The sequence below is a fragment of the Staurois parvus genome, unplaced genomic scaffold, assembly GCF_062004578.1.
Source record: "Staurois parvus isolate SC_StPar_1 unplaced genomic scaffold, SC_StPar_1.0 ptg000101l, whole genome shotgun sequence".
Lineage (NCBI taxonomy): Eukaryota > Metazoa > Chordata > Amphibia > Anura > Ranidae > Staurois > Staurois parvus.
Window position 1 is genome coordinate 1994960 of NW_028317897.1, and position 23583 is coordinate 2018542.

Genomic DNA, 23583 nt, shown 5'->3' on the forward strand with positions numbered 1-23583 from the left:
CACATGTATTTCAATACATGTTTAAGCTGGCCAACTGCGTCAAAGTAATCCCTCTCTGGCCAGGCCCTACTCTACTCTGAAAAATAAATATGCTCAAGTGGATATAGTGCCAACATAGGGCAGATAGGCACAAGCTGTAGAACAGCTACAGGTGCACTTATGGCTACTGACCTAGACTATGCAAAAAAGGCCCACCTTGTATAGATTCTTCCCAATCACAGAACTCCTCCATTAGTATAGACCCCCAGTAACCACCACTACAAATACCCCTCAGTACTGATACCCCAGTAACCCCCCCAAAGTATAGACACTCCTCAGTAAAGACATCCTTGCACAGACCCTCCTCAGTGAGCACTCCCTCAGTACAGTTACCTCTCTGTACACATCCACAATAAAGATTTCCCAGTACAAAAATGCCAAGTAGAGCCCCCCTCAGTTTAGACCTCCACAGTACAGATCCAACCTGGACAGTCCACTTCAGTACAGAACCATGCGGAGTACAGACCTTTCAATTGACATACCAAGTAGAGACCTCACACTAAAGACTTCACTACAGACCCACCCAGTAAACACAACCCTCAGTAAACGCACATTCACTATGCTGATGATGCTCTGGTCAAAAAGGTCCTGCTGTCTGTCCTCCATAAAGGGGTATACCTTCTTCCCCGTTTTACAGTCGAGACAGTGCACACAGACGGGACAGCAGTACAGAGTGCCAACTCTTCTAGCCCACTAGAAGGATCGACCTCACTATGCTGATGATGCTCTGGTCAAAAAGGTCCTGCTGTCTGTCCTCCGTAAAGGGGTATACCTTCTTCCCTGTTTTACAGTCGAGACAGTGCACACAGACGGGACAGCAGTACAGAGTGCCAACTCTTCTAGCCCACTAGAAGGATCGACCTCACTATGCTGATGATGCTCTGGTCAAAATGGTCCTGCTGTCTGTCCTCTGTAAAGGGGTATACCTTCTTCCCCGTTTTACAGTCGAGACAGTGCACACAGACGGGACAGCAGTACAGAGTTCCAACTCTTCCAGCCCACTTGAAGGATCGACTTCAAACGGAGATTGACCTATGTGAGGAACCAGCCGTGAAGGATGCAACTTCTAGTGGGTGAGGAAACAGTATAAAAGCTCCGTAAGACATTCACATCAAAGATATTAAATGCTAAATAATTTGCATACACAGTGCTCTGCAAAGTATGGTAGCGTGCTTCAATGCAGTTAACTATGGACACGCCCCTGTGCAGACATTTTAAGGATAGACACTCCCAGTAGAGAATGATCCTGTGCAGGACTCCCAGTACAGACACCTACATTTGCACAGATCCCAGTAAAAAATCCATCATAGCAGACATCCCAGTACAGATGCCCCAAAGTATAGACTCCCCTCAACTAAACACATTCCAGGTGCAGACCCCCCCTCAGTAAGGACTAGAAATTTGGAATGAACTCTGTGCCCACTTCTCTGCACCATTTTTAAAAAACCTTTTAAAAAAAGGGATTTTTAGTTCACATGTATTTCAATACATGTTTAAGCTGGCCAACTGCGTCAAAGTAATCCCTCTCTGGCCAGGCCCTACTCTACTCTGAAAAATAAATATGCTCTAGTGGATATAGTGCCAACATAGGGCAGATAGGCACAAGCTGTAGAACAGCTACAGGTGCACTTATGGCTACTGACCTAGACTATGCAAAAAAGGCCCACCTTGTATAGATTCTTCCCAATCACAGAACTCCTCCATTAGTATAGACCCCCAGTAACCACCACTACAAATACCCCTCAGTACTGATACCCCAGTAAACCCCCCAAAGTATAGACACTCCTCAGTAAAGACATCCTTGCACAGACCCTCCTCAGTGAGCACTCCCTCAGTACAGTTACCTCTCTGTACACATCCACAATAAAGATTTCCCAGTACAAAAATGCCAAGTAGAGCCCCCCTCAGTTTAGACCTCCACAGTACAGATCCAACCTGGACAGTCCACTTCAGTACAGAACCATTCGGAGTACAGACCTTTCAATTGACATACCAAGTAGAGACCTCACACTAAAGACTTCACTACAGACCCACCCAGTAAACACAACCCTCAGTAAACGCACATTCACTATGCTGATGATGCTCTGGTCAAAAAGATCCTGCTGTCTGTCCTCCGTAAAGGGGTATACCTTCTTCCCCGTTTTACAGTCGAGACAGTGCACACAGACGGGACAGCAGTACAGAGTGCCAACTCTTCTAGCCCACTAGAAGGATCGACCTCACTATGCTGATGATGCTCTGGTCAAAAAGGTCCTGCTGTCTGTCCTCCGTAAAGGGGTATACCTTCTTCCCCGTTTTACAGTCGAGACAGTGCACACAGACGGGACAGCAGTACAGAGTTCCAACTCTTCCAGCCCACTTGAAGGATCGACCTCAAACGGAGATTGACCTATGTGAGGAACCAGCCGTGAAGGATGCAACTTCTAGTGGGTGAGGAAACAGTATAAAAGCTCCGTAAGACTTTCACATCAAAGATATTAAATGCTAAATAATTTGCATACACAGTGCTCTGCAAAGTATGGTAGCGTGCTTCAATGCAGTTAACTATGGACACGCCCCTGTGCAGACATTCTAAGGATAGACACTCCCAGTAGAGAATGATCCAGTGCAGGACTCCCAGTACAGACACCTACATTTGCACAGATCCCAGTAAAAAATCCATCATAACAGACATCCCAGTACAGATGCCCCAAAGTATAGACTCCCCTCACTAAACACATTCCAGTGCAGACCCCCCTCAGTAAGGACTAGAAATTCAGAATGAACTCTGTGCCCACTGCTCTGCACCATTTTTAAAAAACTTAAAAAAAAAGGGATTTTTAGTTCACATGTATTTCAATACATGTTTAAGCTGGCCAACTGCACCAAAGTAATCCCTCTCTGGCCAGGCCCTACTCTACTCTGAAAAATAAATATGCTCTAGTGGATATAGTGCCAACACAGGGCAGATAGGCACAAGCTGTAGAACAGCTACAGGTGCACTTCTGGCTACTGACCTAGACTATGCAAAAAAGGCCCACCTTGTATAGATTCTTCCCAATCACAGAACTCCTCCATTAGTATAGACCCCCAGTAACCACCACTACAAATACCCCTCAGTACTGATACCCCAGTAACCCCCCCAAAGTATAGACACTCCTCAGTAAAGACATCCTTGCACAGACCCTCCTCAGTAAGCACTCCCTCAGTACAGTTACCTCTCTGTACACATCCACAATAAAGATTTCCCAGTACAAAAATGCCAAGTAGAGCCCCCCTCAGTTTAGACCTCCACAGTACAGATCCAACCTGGACAGTCTACTTCAGTACAGAACCATTCGGAGTACAGACCTTTCAATTGACATACCAAGTAGAGACCTCACACTAAAGACTTCACTACAGACCCACCCAGTAAACACAACCCTCAGTAAACGCACATTCACTATGCTGATGATGCTCTGGTCAAAAAGGTCCTGCTGTCTGTCCTCCGTAAAGGGGTATACCTTCTTTCCCGTTTTACAGTCGAGACAGTGCACACAGACGGGACAGCAGTACAGAGTGCCAACTCTTCTAGCCCACTAGAAGGATCGACCTCACTATGCTGATGATGCTCTGGTCAAAAAGGTCCTGCTGTCTGTCCTCCATAAAGGGGTATACCTTCTTCCCCATTTTACAGTCGAGACAGTGCACACAGACGGGACAGCAGTACAGAGTGCCAACTCTTCTAGCCCACTAGAAGGATCGACCTCACTATGCTGATGATGCTCTGCTCAAAAAGGTCCTGCTATCTGTCCTCCGTAAAGGGGTATACCTTCTTCCCCGTTTTACAGTCGAGACAGTGCACACAGACGGGACAGCAGTACAGAGTTCCAACTCTTCCAGCCCACTTGAAGGATCGACCTCAAACGGAGATTGACCTATGTGAGGAACCAGCCGTGAAGGATGCAACTTCTAGTGGGTGAGGAAACAGTATAAAAGCTCCGTAAGACTTTCACATCAAAGATATTAAATGCTAAATAATTTGCATACACAGTGCTCTGCAAAGTATGGTAGCGTGCTTCAATGCAGTTAACTATGGACACGCCCCTGTGCAGACATTCTAAGGATAGACACTCCCAGTAGAGAATGATCCTGTGCAGGACTCCCAGTACAGACACCTCCATTTGCACAGATCCCAGTAAAAAATCCATCATAGCAGACATCCCAGTACAGATGCCCGAAAGTATAGACTCCCCTCACTAAACACATTCCAGTGCAGACCCCCCCTCAGTAAGGACTAGAAATTCGGAATGAACTCTGTGCCCACTGCTCTGCACCATTTTTAAAAAACTTAAAAAAACAGGGATTTTTAGTTCACATGTTTTTCAATACATGTTTAAGCTGGCCAACTGCGTCAAAGTAATCCCTCTCTGGCCAGGCCCTACTCTACTCTGAAAAATAAATATGCTCTAGTGGATATAGTGCCAATATAGGGCAGATAGGCACAAGCTGTAGAACAGCTACAGGTGCACTTCTGGCTACTGACCTAGACTATGCAAAAAAGGCCCACCTTGTATAGATTCTTCCCAATCACAGAACTCCTCCATTAGTATAGACCCCCCAGTAACCACCACTACAAATACCCCTCAGTACTGATACCCCAGTAAACCCCCCAAAGTATAGACACTCCTCAGTAAAGACATCCTTGCACAGACCCTCCTCAGTGAGCACTCCCTCAGTACAGTTACCTCTCTGTACACATCCACAATAAAGATTTCCCAGTACAAAAATGCCAAGTAGAGCCCCCCTCAGTGTAGACCTCCACAGTACAGATCCAACCTGGACAGTCCACTTCAGTACAGAACCATTCGGAGTACAGACCTTTCAATTGACATACCAAGTAGAGACCTCACACTAAAGACTTCACTACAGACCCACCCAGTAAACACAACCCTCAGTAAACGCACATTCACTATGCTGATGATGCTCTGGTCAAAAAGGTCCTGCTGTCTGTCCTCCTTAAAGGGGTATACCTTCTTCCCCGTTTTACAGTCGAGACAGTGCACACAGACGGGACAGCAGTACAGAGTGCCAACTCTTCTAGCCCACTAGAAGGATTGACCTCACTATGCTGATGCTGCTCTGCTCAAAAAGGTCCTGCTGTCTGTCCTCCGTAAAGGGGTATACCTTCTTCCCCGTTTTACAGTCGAGACAGTGCACACAGACGGGACAGCAGTACAGAGTGCCAACTCTTCTAGCCCACTAGAAGGATCGACCTCACTATGCTGATGATGCTCTGGTCAAAAAGGTCCTGCTGTCTGTCCTCCGTAAAGGGGTATACCTTCTTCCCCTTTTTACAGTCGAGACAGTGCACACCGACGGGACAGCAGTACATAGTTCCAACTCTTCCAGCCCAGTAGAAGGATCGACCTCAAACGGAGATTGACCTATGTGAGGAACCAGCCGTGAAGGATGCAACTTCTAGTGGGTGAGGAAACAGTATAAAAGCTCCGTAAGACATTCACATCAAAGATATTAAATGCTAAATTTGCATACACAGTGCTCTGCAAAGTATGGTAGCGTGCTTCAATGCAGTTAACTATGGACACGCCCCTGTGCAGACATTCTAAGGATAGACACTCCCAGTAGAGAATGATCCTGTGCAGGACTCCCAGTACAGACAGCTACATTTGCACAGATCGCAGTAAAAAATCCATCATAGCAGACATCCCAGTACAGATGCCCCAAAGTATAGACTCCCCTCACTAAACACATTCCAGTGCAGACCCCCCCTCAGTAAGGACTAGAAATTCAGAATGAACTCTGTGGCCACTGCTCTGCACCATTTTTAAAAAACTTAAAAAAAAAAGGGATTTTTAGTTCACATGTATTTCAATACATGTTTAAGCTGGCCAACTGCGTCAAAGTAATCCCTCTCTGGCCAGGCCCTACTCTACTCTGAAAAATAAATATGCTCTAGTGGAGATAGTGCCAACATAGGGCAGATAGGCACAAGCTGTAGAACAGCTACAGGTGCACTTCTGGCTACTGACCTAGACTATGCAAAAAAGGCCCACCTTGTATAGATTCTTCCCAATCACAGAACTCCTCCATTAGTATAGACCCCCAGTAACCACCACTACAAATACCCCTCAGTACTGATACCCCAGTAACCCACCCAAAGTATAGACACTCCTCAGTAAAGACATCCTTGCACAGACCCTCCTCAGTGAGCACTCCCTCAGTACAGTTACCTCTCTGTACACATCCACAATAAAGATTTCCCAGTACAAAGATGCCAAGTAGAGCCCCCCTCAGTTTAGACCTCCACAGTACAGATCCAACCTGGACAGTCCACTTCAGTACAGAACCATTCGGAGTACAGACCTTTCTATTGACATACCAAGTAGAGACCTCACACTAAAGACTTCACTACAGACCCACCCAGTAAACACAACCCTCAGTAAACGCACATTCACTATGCTGATGATGCTCTGGTCAAAAAGGTCCTGCTGTCTGTCCTCCGTAAAGGGGTATACCTTCTTCCCCGTTTTACAGTCGAGACAGTGCACACAGACGGGACAGCAGTACAGAGTGCCAACTCTTCTAGCCTACTAGAAGGATCGACCTCACTATGCTAATGATGCTCTGGTCAAAAAGGTCCTGCTGTCTGTCCTCCGTAAAGGGGTATACATTCTTCCCCGTTTTACAGTCGAGACAGTGCACACAGACGGGACAGCAGTACAGAGTAACAACTCTTCTAGCCCACTAGAAGGATCGACCTCTCTATGCTGATGATGCTCTGGTCAAAAAGGTCCTGCTGTCTGTCCTCCGTAAAGGGGTATACCTTCTTCCCCGTTTTACAGTCGAGACAGTGCACACAGACGGGACAGCAGTACAGAGTTCCAACTCTTCCAGCCCACTAGAAGGATCGACCTCAAACGGAGATTGACCTATGTGAGGAACCAGCCGTGAAGGATGCAACTTCTAGTGGGTGAGGAAACAGTATAAAAGCTCCGTAAGACTTTCACATCAAAGATATTAAATGCTAAATAATTTGCATACACAGTGCTCTGCAAAGTATGGTAGCATGCTTCAATGCAGTTAACTATGGACACGCCCCTGTGCAGACATTCTAAGGATAGACACTCCCAGTAGAGAATGATACTGTGCAGGACTCCCAATACAGACAGCTACATTTGCACAGATCCCAGTAAAAAATCCATCATAGCAGACATCCCAGTACAGATGCCCCAAAGTATAGACTCCCCTCACTAAACACATTCCAGTGCAGACCCCCCCTCAGTAAGGACTAGAAATTCAGAATGAACTCTGTGCCCACTGCTCTGCACCATTTTTAAAAAACTTTAAAAAAAAAAGGGATTTTTAGTTCACATGTATTTCAATACATGTTTAAGCTGGCCAACTGCGTCAAAGTAATCCCTCTCTGGCCAGGCCCTACTCTACTCTGAAAAATAAATATGCTCTAGTGGATATAGTGCCAACATAGGGCAGATAGGCACAAGCTGTAGAACAGCTACAGGTGCACTTCTGGCTACTGACCTAGACTATGCAAAAAAGGCCCACCTTGTATAGATTCTTCCTAATCAGAGAACTCCTCCATTAGTATAGACCCCCAGTAACCACCACTACAAATACCCCTCAGTACTGATACCCCAGTAACCCCCCCAAAGTATAGACACTCCTCAGTAAAGACATCCTTGCACAGACCCTCCTCAGTGAGCACTCCCTCAGTACAGTTACCTCTCTGTACACATCCACAATAAAGATTTCCCAGTACAAAAATGCCAAGTAGAGCCCCCCTCAGTTTAGACCTCCACAGTACAGATCCAACCTGGACAGTCCACTTCAGTACAGAACCATTCGGAGTACAGACCTTTCAATTGACATACCAAGTAGAGACCTCACACTAAAGACTTCACTACAGAACCACCCAGTAAACACAACCCTCAGTAAAAGCACATTCACTATGCTGATGATGCTCTGGTCAAAAAGGTCCTGCTGTCTGTCCTCCGTAAAGGGGTATACTTTCTTCCCCGTTTTACAGTCGAGACAGTGCACACAGATGGGACAGCAGTACAGAGTGCCAACTCTTCTAGCCCACTAGAAGGATCGACCTCACTATGCTGATGATGCTCTGGTCAAAAAGGTCCTGCTGTCTGTCCTCTGTAAAGGGGTATACCTTCTTCCCCGTTTTACAGTCGAGACAGTGCACACAGACGGGACAGCAGTACAGAGTTCCAACTCTTCCAGCCCACTTGAAGGATCGACCTCAAACGGAGATTGACCTATGTGAGGAACCAGCCGTGAAGGATGCAACTTCTAGTGGGTGAGGAAACAGTATAAAAGCTCCGTAAGACTTTCACATCAAAGATATTAAATGCTAAATAATTTGCATACACAGTGCTCTGCAAAGTATGGTAGCGTGCTTCAATGCAGTTAACTATGGACACGCCCCTGTGCAGACATTCTAAGGATAGACACTCCCAGTAGAGAATGATCCTGTGCAGGACTCCCAGTACAGACACCTACATTTGCACAGATCCCAGTAAAAAATCCATCATAGCAGACATCCCAGTACAGATGCCCCAAAGTATAGACTCCCCTCACTAAACACATTCCAGTGCAGACCCCCCCTCAGTAAGGACTAGAAATTCAGAATGAACTCTGTGCCCACTGCTCTGCACCATTTTTAAAAAACTTTAAAAAAAAAAGGGATTTTTAGTTCACATGTATTTCAATACATGTTTAAGCTGGCCAACTGCGTCAAAGTAATCCCTCTCTGGCCAGGCCCTACTCTACTCTGAAAAATAAATATGCTCTAGTGGATATAGTGCCAACATAGGGCAGATAGGCACAAGCTGTAGAACAGCTACAGGTGCACTTCTGGCTACTGACCTAGACTATGCAAAAAAGGCCCACCTTGTATAGATTCTTCCCAATCACAGAACTCCTCCATTAGTATAGACCCCCAGTAACCACCACTACAAAAACCCCTCAGTACTGATACCCCAGTAACCCCCCCAAAGTATAGACACTCCTCAGTAAAGACATCCTTGCACAGACCCTCCTCAGTGAGCACTCCCTCAGTACAGTTACCACTCTGTACACATCCACAATAAAGATTTCCCAGTACAAAAATGCCAAGTAGAGCCCCCCTCAGTTTAGACCTCCACAGTACATATCCAACCTGGACAGTCCACTTCAGTACAGAACCATGCGGAGTACAGACCTTTCAATTGACATACCAAGTAGAGACCTCACACTAAAGACTTCACTACAGACCCACCCAGTAAACACAACCCTCAGTAAATGCACATTCACTATGCTGATGATGCTCTGGTCAAAAAGGTCCTGCTGTCTGTCCTCCGTAAAGGGGTATACCTTCTTCCCCGTTTTACAGTCGAGACAGTGCACACAGACGGGACAGCAGTACAGAGTGCCAACTCTTCTAGCCCACTAGAAGGATCGACCTCACTATGCTGATGATGCTCTGGTCAAAAAGGTCCTGCTGTCTGTCCTCCGTAAAGGGGTATACCTTCTTCCCCGTTTTACAGTCGAGACAGTGCACACAGACGGGACAGCAGTACAGAGTGCCAACTCTTCTAGCCCACTAGAAGGATCGACCTCACTATGCTGATGATGCTCTGGTCAAAAAGGTCCTGCTGTCTGTCCTCCGTAAAGGGGTATGCCTTCTTCCCCGTTTTACAGTCGAGACAGTGCACACAGACGGGACAGCAGTACAGAGTGCCAACTCTTCTAGCCCACTAGAAGGATCGACCTCACTATGCTGATGATGCTCTGGTCAAAAAGGTCCTGCTGTCTGTCCTCCATAAAGGGGTATACCTTCTTCCCCGTTTTACAGTCGAGACAGTGCACACAGACGGGACAGCAGTACAGAGTGCCAACTCTTCTAGCCCACTAGAAGGATCGACCTCACTATGCTGATGATGCTCTGGTCAAAAAGGTCCTGCTGTCTGTCCTCCGTAAAGGGGTATACCTTCTTCCCCGTTTTACAGTCGAGACAGTGCACACAGACGGGACAGCAGTACAGAGTTCCAACTCTTCCAGCCCACTTGAAGGATCGACCTCAAACGGAGATTGACCTATGTGAGGAACCAGCCGTGAAGGATGCAACTTCTAGTGGGTGAGGAAACAGTATAAAAGCTCCGTAAGACTTTCACATCAAAGATATTAAATGCTAAATAATTTGCATACACAGTGCTCTGCAAAGTATGGTAGCGTGCTTCAATGCAGTTAACTATGGACACGCCCCTGTGCAGACATTCTAAGGATAGACACTCCCAGTAGAGAATGATCCTGTGCAGGACTCCCAGTACAAACACCTCCATTTGCACAGATCCCAGTAAAAAATCCATCATAGCAGACATCCCAGTACAGATGCCCCAAAGTATAGACTCCCCTCACTAAACACATTCCAGTGCAGACCCCCCCTCAGTAAGGACTAGAAATTTGGAATGAACTCTGTGCCCACTTCTCTGCACCATTTTTAAAAAACTTTTTAAAAAAAGGGATTTTTAGTTCACATGTATTTCAATACATGTTTAAGCTGGCCAACTGCGTCAAAGTAATCCCTCTCTGGCCAGGCCCTACTCTACTCTGAAAAATAAATATGCTCAAGTGGATATAGTGCCAACATAGGGCAGATAGGCACAAGCTGTAGAACAGCTACAGGTGCACTTATGGCTACTGACCTAGACTATGCAAAAAAGGCCCACCTTGTATAGATTCTTCCCAATCACAGAACTCCTCCATTAGTATAGACCCCCAGTAACCACCACTACAAATACCCCTCAGTACTGATACCCCAGTAACCCCCCCAAAGTATAGACACTCCTCAGTAAAGACATCCTTGCACAGACCCTCCTCAGTGAGCACTCCCTCAGTACAGTTACCTCTCTGTACACATCCACAATAAAGATTTCCCAGTACAAAAATGCCAAGTAGAGCCCCCCTCAGTTTAGACCTCCACAGTACAGATCCAACCTGGACAGTCCACTTCAGTACAGAACCATGCGGAGTACAGACCTTTCAATTGACATACCAAGTAGAGACCTCACACTAAAGACTTCACTACAGACCCACCCAGTAAACACAACCCTCAGTAAACACACATTCACTATGCTGATGATGCTCTGGTCAAAAAGGTCCTGCTGTCTGTCCTCCATAAAGGGGTATACCTTCTTCCCCGTTTTACAGTCGAGACAGTGCACACAGACGGGACAGCAGTACAGAGTGCCAACTCTTCTAGCCCACTAGAAGGATCGACCTCACTATGCTGATGATGCTCTGGTCAAAAAGGTCCTGCTGTCTGTCCTCCGTAAAGGGGTATACCTTCTTCCCTGTTTTACAGTCGAGACAGTGCACACAGACGGGACAGCAGTACAGAGTGCCAACTCTTCTAGCCCACTAGAAGGATCGACCTCACTATGCTGATGATGCTCTGGTCAAAAAGGTCCTGCTGTCTGTCCTCTGTAAAGGGGTATACCTTCTTCCCCGTTTTACAGTCGAGACAGTGCACACAGACGGGACAGCAGTACAGAGTTCCAACTCTTCCAGCCCACTTGAAGGATCGACTTCAAACGGAGATTGACCTATGTGAGGAACCAGCCGTGAAGGATGCAACTTCTAGTGGGTGAGGAAACAGTATAAAAGCTCCGTAAGACTTTCACATCAAAGATATTAAATGCTAAATAATTTGCATACACAGTGCTCTGCAAAGTATGGTAGCGTGCTTCAATGCAGTTAACTATGGACACGCCCCTGTGCAGACATTCTAAGGATAGACACTCCCAGTAGAGAATGATCCTGTGCAGGACTCCCAGTACAGACACCTACATTTGCACAGATCCCAGTAAAAAATCCATCATAGCAGACATCCCAGTACAGATGCCCCAAAGTATAGACTCCCCTCAACTAAACACATTCCAGGTGCAGACCCCCCCTCAGTAAGGACTAGAAATTTGGAATGAACTCTGTGCCCACTTCTCTGCACCATTTTTAAAAAACCTTTTAAAAAAAGGGATTTTTAGTTCACATGTATTTCAATACATGTTTAAGCTGGCCAACTGCGTCAAAGTAATCCCTCTCTGGCCAGGCCCTACTCTACTCTGAAAAATAAATATGCTCTAGTGGATATAGTGCCAACATAGGGCAGATAGGCACAAGCTGTAGAACAGCTACAGGTGCACTTATGGCTACTGACCTAGACTATGCAAAAAAGGCCCACCTTGTATAGATTCTTCCCAATCACAGAACTCCTCCATTAGTATAGACCCCCAGTAACCACCACTACAAATACCCCTCAGTACTGATACCCCAGTAAACCCCCCAAAGTATAGACACTCCTCAGTAAAGACATCCTTGCACAGACCCTCCTCAGTGAGCACTCCCTCAGTACAGTTACCTCTCTGTACACATCCACAATAAAGATTTCCCAGTACAAAAATGCCAAGTAGAGCCCCCCTCAGTTTAGACCTCCACAGTACAGATCCAACCTGGACAGTCCACTTCAGTACAGAACCATTCGGAGTACAGACCTTTCAATTGACATACCAAGTAGAGACCTCACACTAAAGACTTCACTACAGACCCACCCAGTAAACACAACCCTCAGTAAACGCACATTCACTATGCTGATGATGCTCTGGTCAAAAAGATCCTGCTGTCTGTCCTCCGTAAAGGGGTATACCTTCTTCCCCGTTTTACAGTCGAGACAGTGCACACAGACGGGACAGCAGTACAGAGTGCCAACTCTTCTAGCCCACTAGAAGGATCGACCTCACTATGCTGATGATGCTCTGGTCAAAAAGGTCCTGCTGTCTGTCCTCCGTAAAGGGGTATACCTTCTTCCCCGTTTTACAGTCGAGACAGTGCACACAGACGGGACAGCAGTACAGAGTTCCAACTCTTCCAGCCCACTTGAAGGATCGACCTCAAACGGAGATTGACCTATGTGAGGAACCAGCCGTGAAGGATGCAACTTCTAGTGGGTGAGGAAACAGTATAAAAGCTCCGTAAGACTTTCACATCAAAGATATTAAATGCTAAATAATTTGCATACACAGTGCTCTGCAAAGTATGGTAGCGTGCTTCAATGCAGTTAACTATGGACACGCCCCTGTGCAGACATTCTAAGGATAGACACTCCCAGTAGAGAATGATCCTGTGCAGGACTCCCAGTACAGACACCTCCATTTGCACAGATCCCAGTAAAAAATCCATCATAACAGACATCCCAGTACAGATGCCCCAAAGTATAGACTCCCCTCACTAAACACATTCCAGTGCAGACCCCCCTCAGTAAGGACTAGAAATTCAGAATGAACTCTGTGCCCACTGCTCTGCACCATTTTTAAAAAACTTAAAAAAAAAGGGATTTTTAGTTCACATGTATTTCAATACATGTTTAAGCTGGCCAACTGCACCAAAGTAATCCCTCTCTGGCCAGGCCCTACTCTACTCTGAAAAATAAATATGCTCTAGTGGATATAGTGCCAACACAGGGCAGATAGGCACAAGCTGTAGAACAGCTACAGGTGCACTTCTGGCTACTGACCTAGACTATGCAAAAAAGGCCCACCTTGTATAGATTCTTCCCAATCACAGAACTCCTCCATTAGTATAGACCCCCAGTAACCACCACTACAAATACCCCTCAGTACTGATACCCCAGTAACCCCCCCAAAGTATAGACACTCCTCAGTAAAGACATCCTTGCACAGACCCTCCTCAGTAAGCACTCCCTCAGTACAGTTACCTCTCTGTACACATCCACAATAAAGATTTCCCAGTACAAAAATGCCAAGTAGAGCCCCCCTCAGTTTAGACCTCCACAGTACAGATCCAACCTGGACAGTCTACTTCAGTACAGAACCATTCGGAGTACAGACCTTTCAATTGACATACCAAGTAGAGACCTCACACTAAAGACTTCACTACAGACCCACCCAGTAAACACAACCCTCAGTAAACGCACATTCACTATGCTGATGATGCTCTGGTCAAAAAGGTCCTGCTGTCTGTCCTCCGTAAAGGGGTATACCTTCTTTCCCGTTTTACAGTCGAGACAGTGCACACAGACGGGACAGCAGTACAGACTGCCAACTCTTCTAGCCCACTAGAAGGATCGACCTCACTATGCTGATGATGCTCTGGTCAAAAAGGTCCTGCTGTCTGTCCTCCATAAAGGGGTATACCTTCTTCCCCATTTTACAGTCGAGACAGTGCACACAGACGGGACAGCAGTACAGAGTGCCAACTCTTCTAGCCCACTAGAAGGATCGACCTCACTATGCTGATGATGCTCTGCTCAAAAAGGTCCTGCTATCTGTCCTCCGTAAAGGGGTATACCTTCTTCCCCGTTTTACAGTCGAGACAGTGCACACAGACGGGACAGCAGTACAGAGTTCCAACTCTTCCAGCCCACTTGAAGGATCGACCTCAAACGGAGATTGACCTATGTGAGGAACCAGCCGTGAAGGATGCAACTTCTAGTGGGTGAGGAAACAGTATAAAAGCTCCGTAAGACTTTCACATCAAAGATATTAAATGCTAAATAATTTGCATACACAGTGCTCTGCAAAGTATGGTAGCGTGCTTCAATGCAGTTAACTATGGACACGCCCCTGTGCAGACATTCTAAGGATAGACACTCCCAGTAGAGAATGATCCTGTGCAGGACTCCCAGTACAGACACCTCCATTTGCACAGATCCCAGTAAAAAATCCATCATAGCAGACATCCCAGTACAGATGCCCGAAAGTATAGACTCCCCTCACTAAACACATTCCAGTGCAGACCCCCCCTCAGTAAGGACTAGAAATTCGGAATGAACTCTGTGCCCACTGCTCTGCACCATTTTTAAAAAACTTAAAAAAACAGGGATTTTTAGTTCACATGTTTTTCAATACATGTTTAAGCTGGCCAACTGCGTCAAAGTAATCCCTCTCTGGCCAGGCCCTACTCTACTCTGAAAAATAAATATGCTCTAGTGGATATAGTGCCAATATAGGGCAGATAGGCACAAGCTGTAGAACAGCTACAGGTGCACTTCTGGCTACTGACCTAGACTATGCAAAAAAGGCCCACCTTGTATAGATTCTTCCCAATCACAGAACTCCTCCATTAGTATAGACCCCCCAGTAACCACCACTACAAATACCCCTCAGTACTGATACCCCAGTAAACCCCCCAAAGTATAGACACTCCTCAGTAAAGACATCCTTGCACAGACCCTCCTCAGTGAGCACTCCCTCAGTACAGTTACCTCTCTGTACACATCCACAATAAAGATTTCCCAGTACAAAAATGCCAAGTAGAGCCCCCCTCAGTGTAGACCTCCACAGTACAGATCCAACCTGGACAGTCCACTTCAGTACAGAACCATTCGGAGTACAGACCTTTCAATTGACATACCAAGTAGAGACCTCACACTAAAGACTTCACTACAGACCCACCCAGTAAACACAACCCTCAGTAAACGCACATTCACTATGCTGATGATGCTCTGGTCAAAAAGGTCCTGCTGTCTGTCCTCCGTAAAGGGGTATACCTTCTTCCCCGTTTTACAGTCGAGACAGTGCACACAGACGGGACAGCAGTACAGAGTGCCAACTCTTCTAGCCCACTAGAAGGATTGACCTCACTATGCTGATGCTGCTCTGCTCAAAAAGGTCCTGCTGTCTGTCCTCCGTAAAGGGGTATACCTTCTTCCCCGTTTTACAGTCGAGACAGTGCACACAGACGGGACAGCAGTACAGAGTGCCAACTCTTCTAGCCCACTAGAAGGATCGACCTCACTATGCTGATGATGCTCTGGTCAAAAAGGTCCTGCTGTCTGTCCTCCGTAAAGGGGTATACCTTCTTCCCCTTTTTACAGTCGAGACAGTGCACACCGACGGGACAGCAGTACATAGTTCCAACTCTTCCAGCCCAGTAGAAGGATCGACCTCAAACGGAGATTGACCTATGTGAGGAACCAGCCGTGAAGGATGCAACTTCTAGTGGGTGAGGAAACAGTATAAAAGCTCCGTAAGACATTCACATCAAAGATATTAAATGCTAAATTTGCATACACAGTGCTCTGCAAAGTATGGTAGCGTGCTTCAATGCAGTTAACTATGGACACGCCCCTGTGCAGACATTCTAAGGATAGACACTCCCAGTAGAGAATGATCCTGTGCAGGACTCCCAGTACAGACACCTCCATTTGCACAGATCCCAGTAAAAAATCCATCATAGCAGAAATCCCAGTACAGATGCCCCAAAGTATAGACTCCCCTCACTAAACACATTCCAGTGCAGACCCCCCCTCAGTAAGGACTAGAAATTCGGAATGAACTCTGTGCCCACTGCTCTGCACCATTTTTAAAAAAATTAAAAAAAACAGGGATTTTTAGTTTACATGTATTTCAATACATGTTTAAGCTGGCCAACTGCGTCAAAGTAATCCCTCTCTGGCCAGGCCCTACTCTACTCTGAAAAATAAATATGCTCTAGTGGAGATAGTGCCAACATAGGGCAGATAGGCACAAGCTGTAGAACAGCTACAGGTGCACTTCTGGCTACTGACCTAGACTATGAAAAAAGGCCCACCTTGTATAGATTCTTCCCAATCACAGAACTCTGTCAAGGTCCTACCTTTTCCCTGAGGTTATGTTACTCCATGTGCTGGTGTCCATCTTGGATTCTGCTGTGCATGGTGGGAATCCTTTTTATGCCTTCAAGTCTCTGAGGTCCACCCCCCAGAGGGGCGTGGCTGATGACATATAAGCCTGTGGCCCGCACATGCTCTTTGCACTTGTGTCTTTGTGTTACTATTACTCTGTTCTGACTCTCGTGACTCTCCTGGTATTCTGATTCGGCTTGTGACTTGACTATTCTTTGTATTCTCCTTTGATCTGACCCTCTGTTGCTGAACCCGGCTCGTGACCTGTGATTCTTGTCTGCTGTCCTCTACTGTTTTGTCCTGTTGTTGTTGACCCCGGCCTGTCTGACTACTCTTTCGTCTCTTCCACCAGCTACACGCCATTGGCGGCGCCCATTACCGCAGCTGAGGTGTCTCGGGGGCCGCGACCTGGTTCCTGGCTGCGTCAAGTCCATCCTCACCATCAGGGGCCCTGGTGAAGGGCAGCCTGGGACTTAGACTCCGCGCCCAGAGGGACCTCGGTCTGTGGGTGGTGGTTGTCGTCAGCCAGTGCGTTACATTGTTAGGCCTGCCTGTCCGTTCCTCGGCTTCTGCCCTGACAAACTCCTCCATTAGTTTAGACCCCCAGTAACAACCACTACAAATACCCCTCAGTACTGATACCCCAGTAACCCCCCCAAAGTATAGACACTCCTCAGTAAAGACATCCTTGTACAGACCCTCCTCTGTAAGCACTACCTCAGTACAGTCCACTCTCAGTACACATCCACAATACAGATTTCCCAGTACAAAAAAACCAAGTAGAGCCCCCCTCAGTTAAAACCTCCATAGTACAGATCCAACCTGGGCAGTCCACTTCAGTACAGAACCCTTCTGAGTACAGGCCTTTCAATTGACATTCCCAGTGCAGACCCTACTGTATACCCAGTACAGACCCCAGACTAAAGACTTCACTACAGACCCACCCAGTAAAGACAACCCTCAGTAAATGCACATTCACTATGCTGATGATGCTCTGGTCAAAAAGGTCCTGCTGTCTGTCCTCCGTAAAGGGGTATACCTTCTTCCCCATTTTACAGTCGAGACAGTGCACACCGACGGGACAGCAGTACAGAGTTCCAACTCTTCCAGCCCACTAGAAGGATCGACCTCAAATGGAGATTGACCTATGTGAGGAACCAGCCGTGAAGGATGCAACTTCTAGGGGGTGAGGAAACAGTATAGAAGCTCCGTAAGACTTTCACATCAAAGATATTAAATGCTAAATAATTTGCCAACACAGTGCTCTGCAAAGTATGGTAGCGTGCTTCAATGCAGTTAACTATGGACACGCCTCTGTGCAGACATTCTAAGGATAGACACTCCCAGTAAAGAATGATCCTGTGCAGGACTCCCAGTACAGACGCTTCCACTTGCACAGACCCCCAGTAAAAAATCCCTCATAGGAGACATCCCAGTACAGATGCCCCAAAGTATAGACTCCCCTCAGTAACTACATTCCAGTGCAGACCCCCTCAGTAAGCACTAAAAATTCTGAATGAACCCTGTGACCACTGATCTGCACCATTTCTAAAAAACTTTCCACAACAGGGATTTTTAGTTCACATGTATTTCAACACATCTTTAAGCTGGCCAACTGTGTCAAAGTAATCCCTCTTTGGCCAGGCCCTACTCTACTCTGAAAAATAAATATGCTCTAGTGGATATAGTTCCAATATAGGGCAGATAGGCACAAGCTGTAGAAGAGCAAAAGGTGCACTTCTGGCTACTGACCTAGACTATGAAAAAAGGCCCACCTTGTATAGATTCTTCCCAATCACAGAACTCTGTCAAGGTCCTACCTTTTCCCTGAGGTTATGTTACTCCATGTGCTGGCGTCCATCTTGGATTCTGCTGTGCATGGTGGGAATCCTTTTTATGCCTTCAGGTCTCTGAGGTCCACCCCCCAGAGGGGCGTGGCTGATGACATATAAGCCTGTAGCCCGCACATGCTCTTTGCACTTGTGTCTTGTGTCTTTGTGTTACTATTACTCTGTTCTGACTCTCGTGACTCTCCTGGTATTCTGATTCGGCTTGTGACTTGACTATTCTTTGTATTCTCCTTTGATCTGACCCTCTGTTGCTGAACCCGGCAGGTGACCTGTGATTCTTGTCTGCTGTCCTCTACTGTTTTGTCCTGTTGTTGTTGACCCCGGCCTGTCTGACTACTCTTTTGTCTCTTCCACCAGCTACACGCCATTGGCGGCGGCCATTACCGCAGCTGAGGTGTCTCGGGGGCCGCGTCCTGGTTCCTGGCTGCGTCAAGTCCATCCTCACCATCAGGGGCCCTGGTGAAGGGCAGCCTGGGACTTAGACTCCGCGCCCAGAGGGACTTCGGTCTGTGGGTGGTGGTTGTCGTCAGCCAGTGCGTTACATTGTTAGGCCTGCCTGTCCATTCCTTGGCTTCTGCCCTGACAAACTCCTCCATTAGTTTAGACCCCCAGTAACAACCACTACAAATACCCCTCAGTACTGATACCCCAGTAACCCCCCCAAAGTATAGACACTCCTCAGTAAAGACATCCTTGTACAGACCCTCCTCTGTAAGCACTACCTCAGTACAGTCCACTCTCAGTACACATCCACAATACAGATTTCCCAGTACAAAAAAAACAAGTAGAGCCCCACTCAGTTAAAACCTCCACAGTACAGATCCAACCTGGGCAGTCCACTTCAGTACAGAACCCTTCTGAGTACAGGCCTTTCAATTGACATTCCCAGTGCAGACCCTACAGTATACCCAGTACAGACCCCACACTAAAGACTTCACTACAGACCCACCCAGTAAAGACAACCCTCAGTAAATGCACATTCACTATGCAGATGATGCTCTGGTCAAAAAGGTCCTGCTGTCTGTCCTCCGTAAAGGGGTATACCTTCTTCCCCTTTTTACAGTCGAGACATTGCACACCGACGGGACAGCAGTACATAGTTCCAACTCTTCCAGCCCAGTAGAAGGATCGACCTCAAACGGAGATTGACCTATGTGAGGAACCAGCCATGAAGGATGCAACTTCTAGGGGGTGAGGAAACAGTATAGAAGCTCCGTAAGACTTTCACATCAAAGATATTAAATGCTAAATAATTTGCCAACACAGTGCTCTGCAAAGTATGGAAGCGTGCTTCAATGCAGTTAACTATGGACACGCCCCTGTGCAGACATTCTAAGGATAGACACTCCCAGTAGAGAATGATCCTGTGCAGGACTCCCAGTACAGACACCTCCACTTGCACAGACCCCCAGTAAAAAATCCCTCATAGCAGACATCCCAGTACAGATGCGCCAAAGTATAGACTCCCCTCAGTAAATACATTCCAGTGCAGACCCCCCTCAGTAAGGACTAAAAATTCTGAATGAACCCTGTGACCACTGATCTGCACCATTACTAAAAAACTTTCAACAACAGGGATTTTTAGTTCACATGTATCTCAATAAATGTTTAAGCTGGCCAACTGCGTCAAAGTAATCCCTCTTTGGCAAGGCCCTACTCTACTCTGAAAAATAAATATGCTCTAGTGGATATAGTTCCAATATAGGGCAGATAGGCAAAAGCTGTAGAAGAGAAAAAGGTGCACTTCTGGCTACTGACCTAGACTATGAAAAACGGCCCACCTTGTATGGAGTCTTCCCAATCACAGAACTCCTCCATTAGTTTAGATCCCCAGTAACAACCACTACAAATACCCCTCAGTACTGATACCCCAGTAACCCCCCCCCAAAGTATAGACACTCCTCAGTAAAGACATCCTTGTACAGACCCTCCTCTGTAAGCACTACCTTAGTACAGTACCCTCTCAGTACACATCCACAATACAGATTTCCCAGTACAAAAAAACTAAGTAGAGCCCCCCTCAGTTAAAACCTCCACAGTACAGATCCAACCTGGGCAGTCCACTTCAGTACAGAACCCTTCTGAGTAAAGGCCTTTCAATTGACATTCCCAGTGCAGACCCTACAGTATACCCAGTACAGACCCCACACTAAAGACTTCACTACAGACCCACCCAGTAAAGACAACCCTCAGTAAATGCACTTTCACTATGCTGATGATGCTCTGGTCAAAAAAGGTCCTGCTGTCTGTCCTCCGTAAAGGGGTATACCTTCTTCCCCGTTTTACAGTCGAGACAGTGCACACCGACGGGACAGCAGTACAGAGTTCCAACTCTTCCAGCCCACTAGAAGGATCGACTTCAAACGGAGATTGACCTATGTGAGGAACCAGCCGTGAAGGATGCAACTTCTAGGGGTGAGGAAACAGTATAGAAGCTCCGTAAGACTTTCACATCAAAGATATTAAATGCTAAATAATTTGCCAACACGGTGCTCTGCAAAGTATGGTAGCGTGCTTCAATGCAGTTAACTATGGACACGCCCCTGTGCAGACATTCTAAGAATAGACACTCCCAGTAGAGAATGATCCTGTGCAGGACTCCTAGTACAGACACCTCCACTTGCACAGACCCCCAGTAAAAAATCCCTCATAGCAGACATCCCAGTACAGATGTGCCAAAGTATAGACTCCCCTCAGTAAATACATTCCAGTGCAGACCCCCCTCAGAAAGGACTAAAAATTCTGAATGAACCCTGTGACCACTGATCTGCACCATTTCTAAAATACTTTCAACAACAGGAATTTTTAGTTCACATGTATTTCAATAAATGTTTAAGCTGGCCAACTGCGTCAAAGTAATCCCTCTTTGGCAAGGCCCTACTCTACTCTGAAAAATAAATATGCTCTAGTGGATATAGTTCCAATATAGGGCAGATAGGCAAAAGCTGTAGAAGAGTAACAGGTGCACTTCTGGATACTGACCTAGACTATGAAAAAAGGCCCACCTTGTATGGAGTCTTCCCAATCACAGAACTCCTCCATTAGTTTAGACCCCCAGTAACAACCACTACAAATACCCCTCAGTACTGATACCCCAGTAACCCCCCTAAAGTATAGACACTCCTCAGTAAAGACATCCTTGTACAGACCCTCCTCTGTAAGCAATACCTCAGTACTGTCCCCTTTCAGTACACATCCACAATACAGATTTCCCAGTACAAAAAAAACAAGTAGAGCCCCCCTTAGTTAAAACCTCCACAGTACAGATCCAACCTGGGCAGTCCACTTCAGTACAGAACCCTTCTGAGTACAGGCCTTTCAATTGACATTCCCAGTGCAGACCCTACAGTATACCCAGTACAGACCCCACACTAAAGACTTCACTACAGACCCACCCAGTAAAGACAACCCTCAGTAAATGCACATTCACTATGCTGATGATGCTCTGGTCAAAAAGGTCCTGCTGTCTGTCCTCCGGAAAGGGGTATACCTTCTTCCCCGTTTTACAGTCGAGACAGTGCACACCGACGGGACAGCAGTACAGAGTTACAACTCTTCCAGCCCACTAGAAGGATCGACCTCAAATGGAGATTGAGCTATGTGAGGAACCAGCCGTGAAGGATGCAACTTCTAAGGGGTGAGGAAACAGTATAGAAGCTCCGTAAGACTTTCACATCAAAGATATTAAATGCTAAATAATTTGCCAACACAGTGCTATGCAAAGTATGGTAGCGTGCTTCAATGCAGTTAACTATGGACACGCCCCTGTGCAGACATTCTAAGGATAGACACTCCCAGTAGAGAATGATCCTGTGCAGGACTCCCACTTCAGACACCTCCACTTGCACAGACCCCCAGTAAAAAATCCCTCATAGCAGACATCCCAGTACAGATGCGCCAAAAGAATAGACTCCCCTCAGTAAATTCATTCCAGTGCAGACCCCCCTCAGTAAGGACTAAAAATTCTGAATGAACCCTGTGACCACTGATCTGCACCATTACTAAAAAACTTTCAACAACAGGGATTTTTAGTTCACATGTATCTCAATAAATGTTTAAGCTGGCCAACTGCGTCAAAGTAATCCCTCTTTGGCAAGGCCCTACTCTACTCTGAAAAATAAATATGCTCTAGTGGATATAGTTCCAATATAGGGCAGATAGGCAAAAGCTGTAGAAGAGAAAAAGATGCACTTCTGGCTACTGACCTAGACTATGAAAAACGGCCCACCTTGTATGGAGTCTTCCCAATCACAGAACTCCTCCATTAGTTTAGATCCCCAGTAACAACCACTACAAATACCCCTCAGTACTGATACCCCAGTAACCCCCCCCCAAAGTATAGACACTCCTCAGTAAAGACATCCTTGTACAGACCCTCCTCTGTAAGCACTACCTTAGTACAGTACCCTCTCAGTACACATCCACAATACAGATTTCCCAGTACAAAAAAACTAAGTAGAGCCCCCCTCAGTTAAAACCTCCACAGTACAGATCCAACCTGGGCAGTCCACTTCAGTACAGAACCCTTCTGAGTAAAGGCCTTTCAATTGACATTCCCAGTGCAGACCCTACAGTATACCCAGTACAGACCCCACACTAAAGACTTCACTACAGACCCACCCAGTAAAGACAACCCTCAGTAAATGCACTTTCACTATGCTGATGATGCTCTGGTCAAAAAAGGTCCTGCTGTCTGTCCTCCGTAAAGGGGTATACCTTCTTCCCGTTTTACAGTCGAGACAGTGCACACCGACGGGACAGCAGTACAGAGTTCCAACTCTTCCAGCCCACTAGAAGGATCGACTTCAAACGGAGATTGACCTATGTGAGGAACCAGCCGTGAAGGATGCAACTTCTAGGGGTGAGGAAACAGTATAGAAGCTCCGTAAGACTTTCACATCAAAGATATTAAATGCTAAATAATTTGCCAACACGGTGCTCTGCAAAGTATGGTAGCGTGCTTCAATGCAGTTAACTATGGACACGCCCCTGTGCAGACATTCTAAGAATAGACACTCCCAGTAG